Source organism: Arachis ipaensis, chromosome B4 (assembly GCF_059453495.1).
Source record: "Arachis ipaensis isolate K30076 ecotype BB chromosome B4, ASM5945349v1, whole genome shotgun sequence".
Classification (NCBI taxonomy): domain Eukaryota; kingdom Viridiplantae; phylum Streptophyta; class Magnoliopsida; order Fabales; family Fabaceae; genus Arachis; species Arachis ipaensis.
This window is the reverse complement of record NC_142439.1, coordinates 35499779-35512631: the sequence shown is the minus strand read 5'-3', so window position 1 is coordinate 35512631 and position 12853 is coordinate 35499779. Positions and strand designations below refer to the sequence as shown.

General features: G+C 38.5%; 1 non-coding gene across 1 annotated transcript; it reads left to right on the top strand.

Moving 5' to 3' along the window:
• Nucleotides 1-12333: 12333 nt before the first annotated feature.
• LOC148567171 (small nucleolar RNA R71) lies at nucleotides 12334-12437 on the top strand. The gene has a single exon (XR_015882992.1). It is a non-coding gene; the product is annotated as a small nucleolar RNA R71 (small nucleolar RNA).
• Nucleotides 12438-12853: the final 416 nt, after the last annotated feature.

Below are 12853 nucleotides of genomic sequence, written 5' to 3'. Positions count from 1 at the left end.
AGAGCAAAGAAAACTATCCAAAAACTAGAGAAAACATTTTATCAAACACCTAGAATGCAAGAAAAGTAAACATAACAAAATGCAAGAATTAAAGGAAACCCATAACTATCAATAGCAAGAAATCAACAATAGCAAGCAAGATTAACATAAAAGAACATGGAAACATAAAATTGCATTAAAGAAAATTAAGATCCAACAAGGTTCATCAACATACAAGAGAGTAAAATAAGAAATTAACAAGAGAAATTAAGAAGATTAAGACAATAGAGCATTAAAAAATAAAGAGAATTGAAATCAAAACATGAATTAAAAGAGAAATTTGAGAGTGATTAACCTAACTTTACCCTAATTGCTATCCTAAATCTAGAGAGAGGAGAGAGCTTCTCTCTCTAGAATTCTACTCCTAAAACATGATGAAAACTTAACTATAACTACTTGGTTCATTCTCCCCTCAATCCTTGGATTCAATAGCATCAGAAATGAGTTGGATTGGGCCCAAAATGCTTAAAAAATCGCTGGGGGCAATTTCACTTTAGTGGGCCACGGATAGAATCGGCGCGCACGCGTACATGACGCGTGTGCGCCCCTGAACGCGAAGTAACATATGGCAAATTTTATATCATTTCGAAGCCCCTGATGTTATCTTTCCAAAGCAACTAGAACCGCCTCATTTGGACCTTTGTAGCTCAATTTATGGTCATTTGAGTACAAAGAGGTCAAACTTGACAGCTTTACGGTTCCTTCATTTCTTCATGAGTTCTCCCACTTTGCATGCTTTTCTCCTCACTTCTTCCATCCAATACTTGCCTTATGAACCTGAAATTACTCAACAAACATATCAAGGCATCGAATGGAATTAAAGTGAATTAAAATCACCAATTTTAGGGCCTAAAAAGCATGTTTTTACATTTAAGCACAAATCAAGGGAGAATTGCAAAACCATGCTATTTCATTGAATAAATGTAGGAAAAGGTGATAAAATTCTCCAAAATAAGCACAAGATAAACCACAAAATTGGGGTTTATCATAATCCTATTCACCATGTTGAAGAACGAGTATACATCTTAGAATATGTCGAAGAGAAACAGTAATACTTTTATTAATTCATAAGACTCAGCAAGGCTCCTCCCCTCAACCTAGGAGGTTTAGAAACTCATACTGAAAGGAAATACAATGGTAAAACTCGAATATGGTGTGTATGATGGTAAAAGGTGTGTACGAATAACATGAATCTAATCCCTTAAATACTAAACAACTGACTAGTAAGGGTAAAACAATCTTTTTAGTGCTAAAATCCACTTCTGGAGCCCACTTGGTGAGTGTTTGGGCTGCGCTTTGATGAGATCCACGTGCTATGATACCTCTAGGGCATTGAACACTGGCTAGGGGCTCCTCTTTGGGCGTTTGGACGCTGGTCTCTTCTCCTTGGGCGCTGGATGCCTGAAAGGGGGCAGGAGGCTGGCGTTGAATGCCAGTTTTGGGCCTTTAAATCTGAAGTAAAGTATGTACTATTAAACATTGCTAGAAAGCTCTGAAAGTCAGCTTTCCATATCTGTTGAGAACACTCCATTTGAACTTATGTAGCTCCAGAAAAGCTCTTCCAAATGCAAGGAGGTCAGATCTGGACAGTATCTGCAGTGTTTTCTCTGTCTCTGAATCAGACTTTTGCTCTAGCTCTTCAATTTCAGTCAGAAATTATTTGAAATTGTACAAAAACACACAAACTCAAAGTAAAATCTAAAAATTTGAATTTAACATTAAAACCTATAAAAACTTAATAAAAACAAAACAAAATATACTAAAAACTATATGAAAATGATGCCAAAAAGCGTATAAAATATCCGCTCATCACAACACCAAACTTAAATTGTTGCTTGTCCCCAAGAAACTAAAAACACGGTAGGATTAAAAGAAAATTAAGATACAATAAATTTCTAAGTTTCCAATGAAGCTCAGTTACAATTAGATGAGCGGGACTTATTAGCTTTTTGCTTCTGAATAGTTTTGGCATCTCACTATCCATTGAAACTTAGAATGGTTGGCATCTTTAGGAACTTAGAATCCAAATAATATTATTGACTCTCCTAGTTCAGTTCTTTTTTATTCTTGAACACAACTTTTTAGAGTCTTGGCCGTGACCCTAAGCATTTTGTTTTCCAGTATTACTACCGGATACATAAATGCCACAGACACTTTAACTGGGTGAACCTTTTCAGATTGTGATTCAGCTTTGCTAGAATCCCCAGATAAAGGTGTCCAGAGTTCTTAAGCACACTCTTTTTACTTTGGATCACGACTTTAACCACTCAGTCTTAAGCTTTTCACTTGACACATTCACGCCACAAGCACATGGTTAGGGACAGCTTGGTTGAGCCACTTAGGCCAGGATTTTATTCCTTTAGGCCCTCCTATCCACTGATGCTCAAAGCCTTGGATCCTTTTACCCTTGCCTTTTGGTTTAAAGGGTTATTGGCTTTTTCAATCTGCCCTCCTTTTCCTGCATTTTTGGGTAGTAATGGATTTTCTCTTTTATTTATTTTTTTGCCATTTTTTTCTGTCTTTTTTTCACATGCATAATAATTTTTTTCTTTTGCAACATGCTTTTTCTTTTTCTTTTTGCTGATTTTTCTTGCTTCATGAGGAACAGCAGAGCTCCACACCTTAATCTATGGTGTGTAGAAACTCTACCGTTGAAAATACATAAGTGATGATGGTCCAGGCATGGCCGAATGGCCAGCCTCCATAAAGGTCTAAGATAGCATAAAACTAATTAAAGATCCGATCAAGATACAATAGTAAAAAGCCCTATTTATACTAAACTAGTTACTAGGGTTTACAGAAATGAGTAAATGATGTAGAAATCCACTTCCGGGGCTCACTTGGTGTGTGCTTGGGCTGAGCATTGAAGCTTTCACATGTAGAGGTCTTTCTTGGAGTTAAACGCCAGTTTGTAATCTGTTTCTGGCGTTTAACTCCAGAATAGAGCAGAGAGCTGGTGTTGAACGCCAGTTTGTGTTGTTTAAACTCGGGCAAAGTATGGACTATTATATATTGCTGGAAAGCCCTGGATGTTTACCTTCCAACGCAATTGAGAGAGCATCATTTGGACTCCTGTAGCTCCAGAAAATTCATTTTGAGTACAGGGAGGTCAGAATCCAACAGCATCTGCAGTCCTTCTTCAACCTCTGAATCTGATTTTTGCTCAAGTCCCTCAATTTCAGCCAGAAATTACCTAAAACCACAGAAAAACACACAAACTCATAGTAAAGTCCAAAAATGTGAATTTTATTTAAAAACTAATAAAAATATATTAAAAACTAATCAAATCATACTAAAAACTATGTAAAAATAATGCCAAAAAGCGTATAAATTATCCGCTCATCACAACACCAAACTTAAATTGTTGCTTGTCCCCAAGCAACTGAAAATCAAATAGGATAAAAAGAAGAGAATATACTATAAATTCCAAAATATCAATGAAACTTAGTTCCAATCAGATGAACGGGACTAGTAGCTTTTTGCCTCTTGAATAGTTTTGGCATCTCACTTTATCCCTTGAGGTTCAGAATGATTGGCATCTATAGGAACTTAGAATTCAGATAGTGTTATTGATTCTCCTAGTTCAGTATGTTGATTCTTGAACACAGCTACTTTATGAGTCTTGGCCGTGGCCCTAAGCACTTTGTTTTCCAGTATTACCACAGGATAGATAAATGCCACATACACATAACTGGGTGAACCTTTTCAGATTGTGACTCAACTTTGCTAAAGTCCCCAATTAGAGGTGTCCAGGGTTCTTAAGCACACTCTTCTTTTTGCTTTGGACCTTGACTTTAACCGCTCAGTCTCAAGTTTTCACTTGACACCTTCACGCCACAAGCACATGGTTAGGGACAGCTTGGTTTAGCCGCTTAGCCCAGGATTTTATTCCTTTAGGCCCTCCTATCCACTGATGCTCAAAGCCTTGGATCCTTTTTATTACCCTTGCCTTTTGGTTTTAAGGGCTATTGACTTTTTGCTCTTGCCTTTTGGTTTAAAGAGCTTTTGGCTTTTTCTGCTTGCTCTTTCTTTTTCTTTCTCTTTTTTTTTCCCCATTTTTCTTTTCTCTTTTTTTTTCCGCAAGCTTTTCTCTATTCACTGCTTTTTCTTGCTTCAAGAATCAATTTTATGATTTTTCAGATTATCAAATAACATGTCTCCTTTTTCATCATTCTTTCAAGAGCCAACATATTTAACATTCAAAAACAACAATTTCAAAAGACATATGCACTGTTCAAGCACTCATTTAGAAAACAAAAAGTATTGTCACCACATCAAAATAATTAAACTAGTTTCAAGGATGAATTCGAAACCATGTACTTCTTGTTCTTTTGTAATTAAAACAGTTTTCATTTAAGAGAGGTGTTGGATTCATAGGACATTCATAGCTTTAAGGCATATGATGCTACGATTTTAAGAAATTGCACGATCGGCAAAAATTCCTTCCGGCAAGTGCACCGGTTATCGTCAAGTAAAAACTCACAATAGAGTGAGGTCGAATCCCACAAGGATTGGTTGAGTGAGCAATTCGGATTAGAAGTGTGTTCTAGTTGAGCGGAATCAAGATTTAGATGAGAATTGCGGAATGTAAAATTGCATGAATTAAAGAGCGAGAAGCTAAATTGCTGAAATTAAAAAGGGATCGGGGTGATTACATGAATTTAATTGCAGAATGTAAAGAGAAGTGATAGATCAGAAATGGGGAAATCATTGGGTTTCAGGAGATATTGAGATCTCCGAATCAAACATTTTTTTTATCCCTTCCTCAACCAATGCATTCATTGAATTTTGCTTGGCAATCTTATATGATTGGATCCCAATCCCTTGGCTCACCAATTCTCTCTAAAAACAAACAAATTCCCAATCCCTTGGTTTAAATGTTCATAAGAAGAGATGATGCTCGATCACTGATTATACCACACAGTTTCATGAACCACAATTTGGTAGGATTACATGTCACAATATCCATCCAAACCCCAATCCAATTCACTGTGAGAAAGCTTCTCTAGCATGAATCCTCCATTCCTTTCCCAAGGTTCCGAAGGATTCCAATTATGGATAGTTTCTTTCCCAAGACAACTAACCAATGGAATTAGATCGAGAAGCTTTCTAACAAAATTCAAGAGAAAAGATTGAAGAAGAAGATAAAAACTATTATTGATTCATTGAATTACAATAGAGCTCCCTAACCCAATGAAAGGGGGTATAGTGAGTCATAGCTCTGAATTCAATTACAAAAAGTATGAAAACTAGAAAAAGTGATCCCCCAAAATTCCCCCTGAGTGCCAACCAACTTAAATTCTATCCTATTTATACACTTTCTAAATTGAGCTTCTGTTGTGTTTCTTGGGCTTTGAGGCCTTTCCCTGATTTCCTTTTGCTTTGGGTTTATGATCCATAATCCTGATGAGGCTGCTGATCCAATTCTATAACATTCATTGAGCCAACTTAGTGATAATCAAGTAATGACACATGACTCAACAATTTGAAATTCCAGACTCATCAATTCTTCAGGCCCAATCCCATAAACCATGATATTCAATTGGGTTTCATACCAGAGTACGTTTAAGTTAATGTTTGTGCTCAAATGCTAACTTAAACTACAATATCTTTGGCCCAGAAACCTTTTCAATTAGTGGCGTTTAAGTTGCAGTTTAAGCTTAAACTGCAACTTAAACGTTGGACACTCCTGGAGGTGGTATAATTCAAGCACGTTTAAGCTTCAGTTTAAGGTTAAAATGAAGCTTAAACGTGGAAATGGAAGAAGGCAAGTCTGGAGTGTGGAGTTGTCGAACACGTTTAAGCTTCAGTTTAAGGTTAAACTGAAGCTTAAACGTGGAAATGAAGAAAGCAACCCTGGAGGAGAATGGTCGAACACGTTTAAGCTTCAGTTTAAGGTTAAACTGAAGCTTAAACGTGGAAATGAAGAAAGCATCCCTGGAGGAGAATGGTCGAACACGTTTAAGCTCCAGTTTAAGCTTAAACTGGAGCTTAAACGTGAAAATGGCTCCCTGGTGCATTTCTCATTTCTGGCGTTTAACTTCCAGTTTAAGGTTAAACTGGAGGTTAAACGCCACTTTCAGCTTTTCCTCAGCTTTCATGATTTTGGCGTTTAAGCTCTAGTTTAAGCTTAAACTGGAGCTTAAACGCCACTGATAGTTCCCAGCATTATATGGCTTGGTAGTTTGAGTTCCAGTTTAAGCTTAAACTGGAACTTAAACTCCACATGTGATATTCAAGCTTCCTTTATTGATTTTGTTGCTTCCTTGCCTAGCCTCTTCTTCCCTGAAATCATCCAAACAACTACATCAAAGTCTTGCAAAATTTCATGAGAAATCTTCCATTCATAGCATTCAAGTAATATAACTAAAAACTCATGGAATTTGCATCAAAATCATACTGTTTGGATGGTTCATTGCTTTGTTATTCATTTAACCATTCTTGGTTACTTTAAGCTCAAGAAAATGCATAAAACAACTAAAACTAACAGAAAAATGCTAGTGAAACTAGCCTAAGATGCCTTGGCATCACAACACCAAACTTAATGCTTGCTTGTCCCTAAGCAAGTCCTGAGTTATTTGAGAGGAAAGTATGAAACAGAAAGCAATTATATTGGCTATATTAGCAAGCATTTGAAGTTCATCATAAGGGTTTTATGCAGAAAGTTGCAGCATCACTTTTTCATTCTTATCAGGTAAGATTATCACTTTTTCATTGCATCCATCAAACACTGCTATGGCCTCTTGTTATTCTTATGTCCTTGGCACTTTTCTCTTCTTTGTTTTTCTTTTCTTTTTCTTAGAGCTCCTTTGCTCCTTGTTTGCTTAGTGTCATGTGTTGCACAAGCCTTTGGCATTTTCTTTTTCTTATCAGTGCACTACACATATCCACTACAGGCATTTTAATTCACATTTCTTCTTGAGACATTGGTGCCCAGCACCTCTTTGTGTGACTAAATGTTTTGTATTTAGGTTGCTCTTGATAATGGACTTTTGGTTGATAATCCCGGGTTAGTTAACCCAAGTTACCAAGTGTTGAAACACTCCTCAGAACCTATTCATCCAAGCATATCCTTAATACATAAACACCACAGGCATTTGTCTCAGAAGTTCAAACCATTGGTGCCTAGCTTATTTTCTCAAAAATTTTTTTTTTTGGTTGCCCTTTTTCAGTGGCTTTTTCTTCTTCTTTTTCTTTCTTTTTCATGGCCAAAGACATTTATTCATCAAGATCCATAGACAGTATTCAAACTTCTACACAAAAATGATAATTCTACACTCAATTTCCAGTGATCTGACTAAACAATCAAGCATGCATACCACCACTTAATTCTACTTGATTTGTCACTAATTGAGCCAAGCTACTTTTGTTCAAACTTTTCTTTTATTTTTGGAAACAGAACAAGCATGGCAAGCATTTGTTTAAGAAGGTGAAGTTATATCCAAACATCTAGGCATTCACTTTATTCAAAGCAGTAAACAGACAAACATACTAGAAATTTCACATAAAACTTAAATGACTTAAAATGAAAGAAAGCTCATAAAGACACTTCACAAACTATTATTTGATTATTAAGGAACAAGACCACCTCTCATTTGTTGCTTGGTTCTTCTTGACTCTTGGGGTCCTGTTTCTTCTTGCTTCTTGTCTCTCTTTGACCACTTGTACTTCCTTTGTCTTTTCTTATGAGCTTTGTCCAGAATCCAGCTTTTTTCATTGTTTCTTCCACTCTTTCTTCAAGGATCACTGCCTTTTTCATTTCTCCTTCTTTCCTCCCCTTGAAATACTCATCAAAAGTTGGGAATGCTGGGTCCATCTTGTGTAGATGTTCCCCTATGTAGTTAAGCTTGATTTGAGAACTGATGTTGTAATCAGCTTGAACTGCATATCTTGCATTCTGCAAAGTGGTGGCTTCCTTGATTGCCAAGATATTGTCATCTTGGTGTTGGCCTATGTGGCTGAGGGATTCCTGTAATTGTAAATTCTGTTCCCTTTGCAGATCTAGGAATCTTGATTCAAAGTTCCTTTGCATGTCCATCATTTTTAGGTGAAAGTCCTCTTGCTTCTCTTGAGACCTCATGTATTGTTGAGACATTCCTTCTATGATTTCCTGCATTCTGCTCATATCCATGGGGTCTCTGGGAACTTGTTGCCTTCTTTCTGGATTTCCTTGCTCTTCTTGCTCTTCTTCTCTTTCTTGCTCTGCTTCTTGCTCTGCTTCATTTCTTCTTTTTGTATGTCTTGGAGCAATTGGGCCAAGAGTCATTCTGTGAGCAGTCATGGCCATTCCAGGATGTAGCCAATTAGGTCTTGCATCTTCAAGTGGTACTTGGGCCTCGATGCATAGTCTGATGATGGTGCTAGGGAAGTGGAGCCAGGAGTCAGGGTCACTTTTCTCACTAAACTCTTGTATCTGTTCAGCAATGAGTTTATGAACTTTAATCTCTCCTCCCATCATAATGCAATGTAGCAAGATGGCTCTTTTAGGGATTATTTCTGAAGAGTTTGCAGTGGGTAGGATGGATCTCCTAACTATTGCATACCACCCTTTAGCTTCAAGTGTTAGGTCTCCCCTTCTCAAGATTCTTGGAGCCCCTTTTGTTCCTCTCACCCATTCAGCTCTGATGGCACAAAGGTCTTCAGCAATAGTCTGATAGTCAGGTTCTCCTATCATCCTATCCTCATAACTTGCTTGGCTGAAACGTATGTTTTTCAAGCCAAGAGTTTTCATGATTGCCTTGGGGCTGAAGTCAACTTCCACCCCTCTCACATAGCTTTTGTATGTGGGTTCCTCGGTTGGATCCTCCCTTACTGCATTTGCATAAAACTCCTTCACTAGGTTGATGTTGATTCTAGTGATTGGCTTAGTCAGGAGCTCCCACTTCCTCTTTTTGATCTTCTCCCAAACACTTGGGAACTCCTCCTTTCCAAGGTCAAAGGGAATCTCAGCTAGTATCCTTTTAGGTCTCATCCATTCGGCCTGAATCTCATGCAAAACTGATTTGTATTTCCATGCATCAAATTCCCTTTCCTCCTCCATTGGCTCCTCCATTGGCTGCTTGTCTTTTCTTCTTTTGTGGCTAGATGAGGCTGCCATTGGTTCTTTAGTTTTGGCAAGTGACAAGCTGAGGTTGACCAGGTGAAGTAAGAAAATGTTGTTAGAAGTGTGGTGAGGTTGTTTTCGGCAAGAGGTAGTTATGCTATGATGAAAGAATATGTGCAAGAAGGAGATTTGGTGGTGTGGAACTCGTTCCCCAAGTGGTTCTTTATAGTGCATGCAAGTGAAAAATGGACGGCTAGGGTGATTTGTGAAGGATGGCTTGATGGTAAATATATGAATTAGGGAGAAAGACGAATTGCTTTTCACTTTCTTGGAAGTATTCTGGTTGCATTAAGTTGTACATGTAGCTATCTTTTCATGCAGAATTTCCTTTTCCCATGTGTTAGTTTCAAAGACTTGTGAACTCCCTTTTTGACCAAACCCGTACCTCCCCCTTTGTCTTTTTCATCCATTCTTATCCTTCCTTTTGTACCTGCACAAACAAACAACTTTGATATCATTTTTTTTCGGTCCATGTGAATAATGAATAGTACTTGTACATGTTTTTCCTTCTTTTTGAATTGTAAATCAATGATTGACTTCCTGAGCTTATAGCCGTGACTCTTGTATTTATGCACACTTATTACTGGACACCAAACTTAGTGTTTGGTAATGTCTTCTGATGACATGAAATCCATGTTGGTTGTCCTTAATGAATGTGCATAATTCTAATAAATCATAGTCACTTTGGCTCTTTGATCCTAAACAATTTTACTACCTAAAGTAATTGAAATCAAAGTATTAAAACATGCAAATGGTATACTTGTCATGAATTTCTAAATCCAGAGGAACTTCTTGCTTTTCATTAACTGTGTTCAAAGAGGAACACCAAACTTAATGTTTGGTTGTGCACTTTGAATGAAAGATTGAATACAATTTGAATAAAATTTGGGGTGCCTTCAGGCACACCAAACTTAGAAACCAATTGTATTTTACATGCAATGTTTAGTGCACTCTTTCAACAGTTGTCCTGAGGATTCAAGTTCATGCATAAGAAACCATGCTTTATTAGATGCAAAGCAAAACAATAAAGAGTAAGGATACTAAAACATGGGTTGCCTCCCATGAAGCGCTTCTTTAACGTCACTAGCTTGACGGTTGCCCCTTGTTAGGGTGGATTGTAGTGCTTGATGTCCTCTCCTCTCACTATGAAAACGTCCCCATTTGATTCCTTCATGATTTCCAAATGTTCCATAGAAAGAACTTTCCTGATTGTGAACACTTGAGGGAGCTGGGAAGGAATGGTTTTGAGGCCAGGTGGGATTGGCAGATAATGACTTGATATCACTTTATCTCCCGGAGAGAAACCTTCAGTGGGAATTTTCTTGTTTCTCCACCCTCTTGGCAATTTCTTTACAATTCTTCCCTTTCTCTTGAGGATTTCTTCATTGACCCTTATGCCAGGAGGATCCTTCTGATCTGTTTCTATTGATTCTTGTGGCTTTAACTCTTGCAATTCTTGTTTGCCTTCCAAGGACTGTTTCAGAGTTTCAGCTGCTGGATTGCTTTCCTCCAAACACAGATGGCTACTATCATCCTTAGGCTTTTCAGGTTCTGGTTCAGGCTCAGATGCAGGTTTGAAAACATTGAAAATGAGCTGTTCATCATGTATTCTCAAAATTAGCTCTCCTTGTTCTACATCTATGAGCGCTCTAGCAGTGGCTAGAAATGGCCTTCCCAGAATGATAGGGTGTAGGTAGCTTTCCTCCATGTCCAAAATGACAAAGTCTGTGGGGAAGAAATAATTTCCCACTTTCACCAGCACATTCTCAACTACCCCTTCAGCTTGCTTCTGAGTTTTGTCAGCCAGTTGTATGATTACATTAGTGAATCTCACCTCATTCAGTTGTAGCCTCTTCATAAGAGTCAGAGGCATCACATTTATGCTAGCTCCTAGATCACAGAATCCTCTGTCAATTTTTGTTTCCCCTATGATGCAGGGGATATGAAAACTTCCTGGGTCTGTTTTCTTAGAGACTATGTCCTTCTTGATGAGGGCACTGCATTCTTTGTTCATTATTACAGTTTGTCCTCCCTTCAAAACTCTTTTTTTGCTCAGCAATTCCTTTAAATACTTGATATGTGTAGGCATCTGCTGGAGAATCTCAAGAAAGGGAATATTGATATGGAGAGACTTAAATGTCTCTAAAAACCTTGAATAGGTTTTCCCTTTTTCACCTCCTCCTAACCTCTGAGGAAATGGTGCTTTTGGTTGGTATGTTTCCAGCATGCCTTTTTGCAGTTCCTTGGCTTGCTCAGTTTCACTTTCCTGCTTAGCTTCTTCCACACCTTCCTTCAAGATTTCTGGCTCCTGTTCTGAGGGTCTGATTCCTTCTTCTTCTGAGACTTCCTTCAATATGGTGATGGCCTTGCATTCTTCCCATCTCACTCCCTTTTGTTCCCCTTTAGGATTCTTTTCTGTGTCACTAGGGAACACTGCAGTTGACTTGGGGGCCTGTTGAGATAGCTCTCCTACTTGAGACTCCATCCTCTTGAGTTTTTCACCATGGTTCCTTAAGGTAGATCTCACATCACCCCTAAAGCTTTTCAACTCACTTATGTCCTGACTCATGTTTGCCAGCATTCCTTCTATCCTGTTTAATTGATCTTGAAATTGTTGGTTCGGATTAGGTTGGGTAGGTTGATTATTTTGGCCATGATATGATGGTTGGGAGTAAGTGTTTTGTGTGGCTTGGTATGATCTTTGGTTGGAGTTTTGGTATGTGGACTTGTTATGTTGGTTTTGCTGGTTTCCCCACCCAAAGTTTGGGTGGTTTTTCCAGCCTGGGTTGTAAGTGTTGGAATGTGGATCATATGGTTGCCTTTGTTGATTTCCTACATAATTGGCCTCTTCCCAATCACCTCCTTCAGTGCTTACTTCCTCTTGATCTTGTGTGTGTATTGCAGCCACTTGCTTTGTTTCTAATTTCCTGGTGAGCTCTGCTAGTTGCTTGGCAAACACCTTGTTTTGGGCTAAAATTGTATCAACATGGTTCAGCTCCATGACTCCCTTAGTGTTGTGTCTCTCTGAAGCATAGTAGTACTCATTCTCAGCCACTGTCTCAATCACTTCAATGGCTTCTTCCACAGTCTTTTTCCTGTTCAATGAACCTCCTGATGAATGGTCTACAGCCTTCCTTGATTCATAAGAAAGTCCATCATAGAAAATATGCAATTGCACCCAGTCATGGAACATGTTTGGTGGGCATTTCCTTGTCAAATCCTTGAACCTCTCCCATGCCTCGTAGAGAGTTTCACCATCTTGTTGTCTAAAAGTCAGAACCTCAGATCGAAGCCTATTGACCTTTTGTGGGGGGTAGAAACGTGCCAGAAACTTGCTTTCCACCTCATCCCAGGTTGTTAGGCTCCCCCTTGGGAATGATTCCAGCCACTTAGCTGCCTTGTCCCTAAGTAAAAATGGGAACAAGAGCAGTTTATAGGTATCTTCCTGGACTCCATTGGACTTCACAGTGTCGCAAATTCTCAGGAATTTTGTGAGATGTTGGTTTGGATCTTCATTAGCACTCCCACCAAATGAACAATGATCCTCCACAAGTGATATTAGCTGTGGTTTGAGTTCAAAATTGTTGGCCTGAATGGGTGGTTTCTGAATGCTGCTACCACAATTCCCAGAGGTTGGGTTTATGTATGAACCAAGAACCCTCCTCTCGGGAATGGCATTGTTTCCATCAGCTCTCTCATGGTTGTGAACTT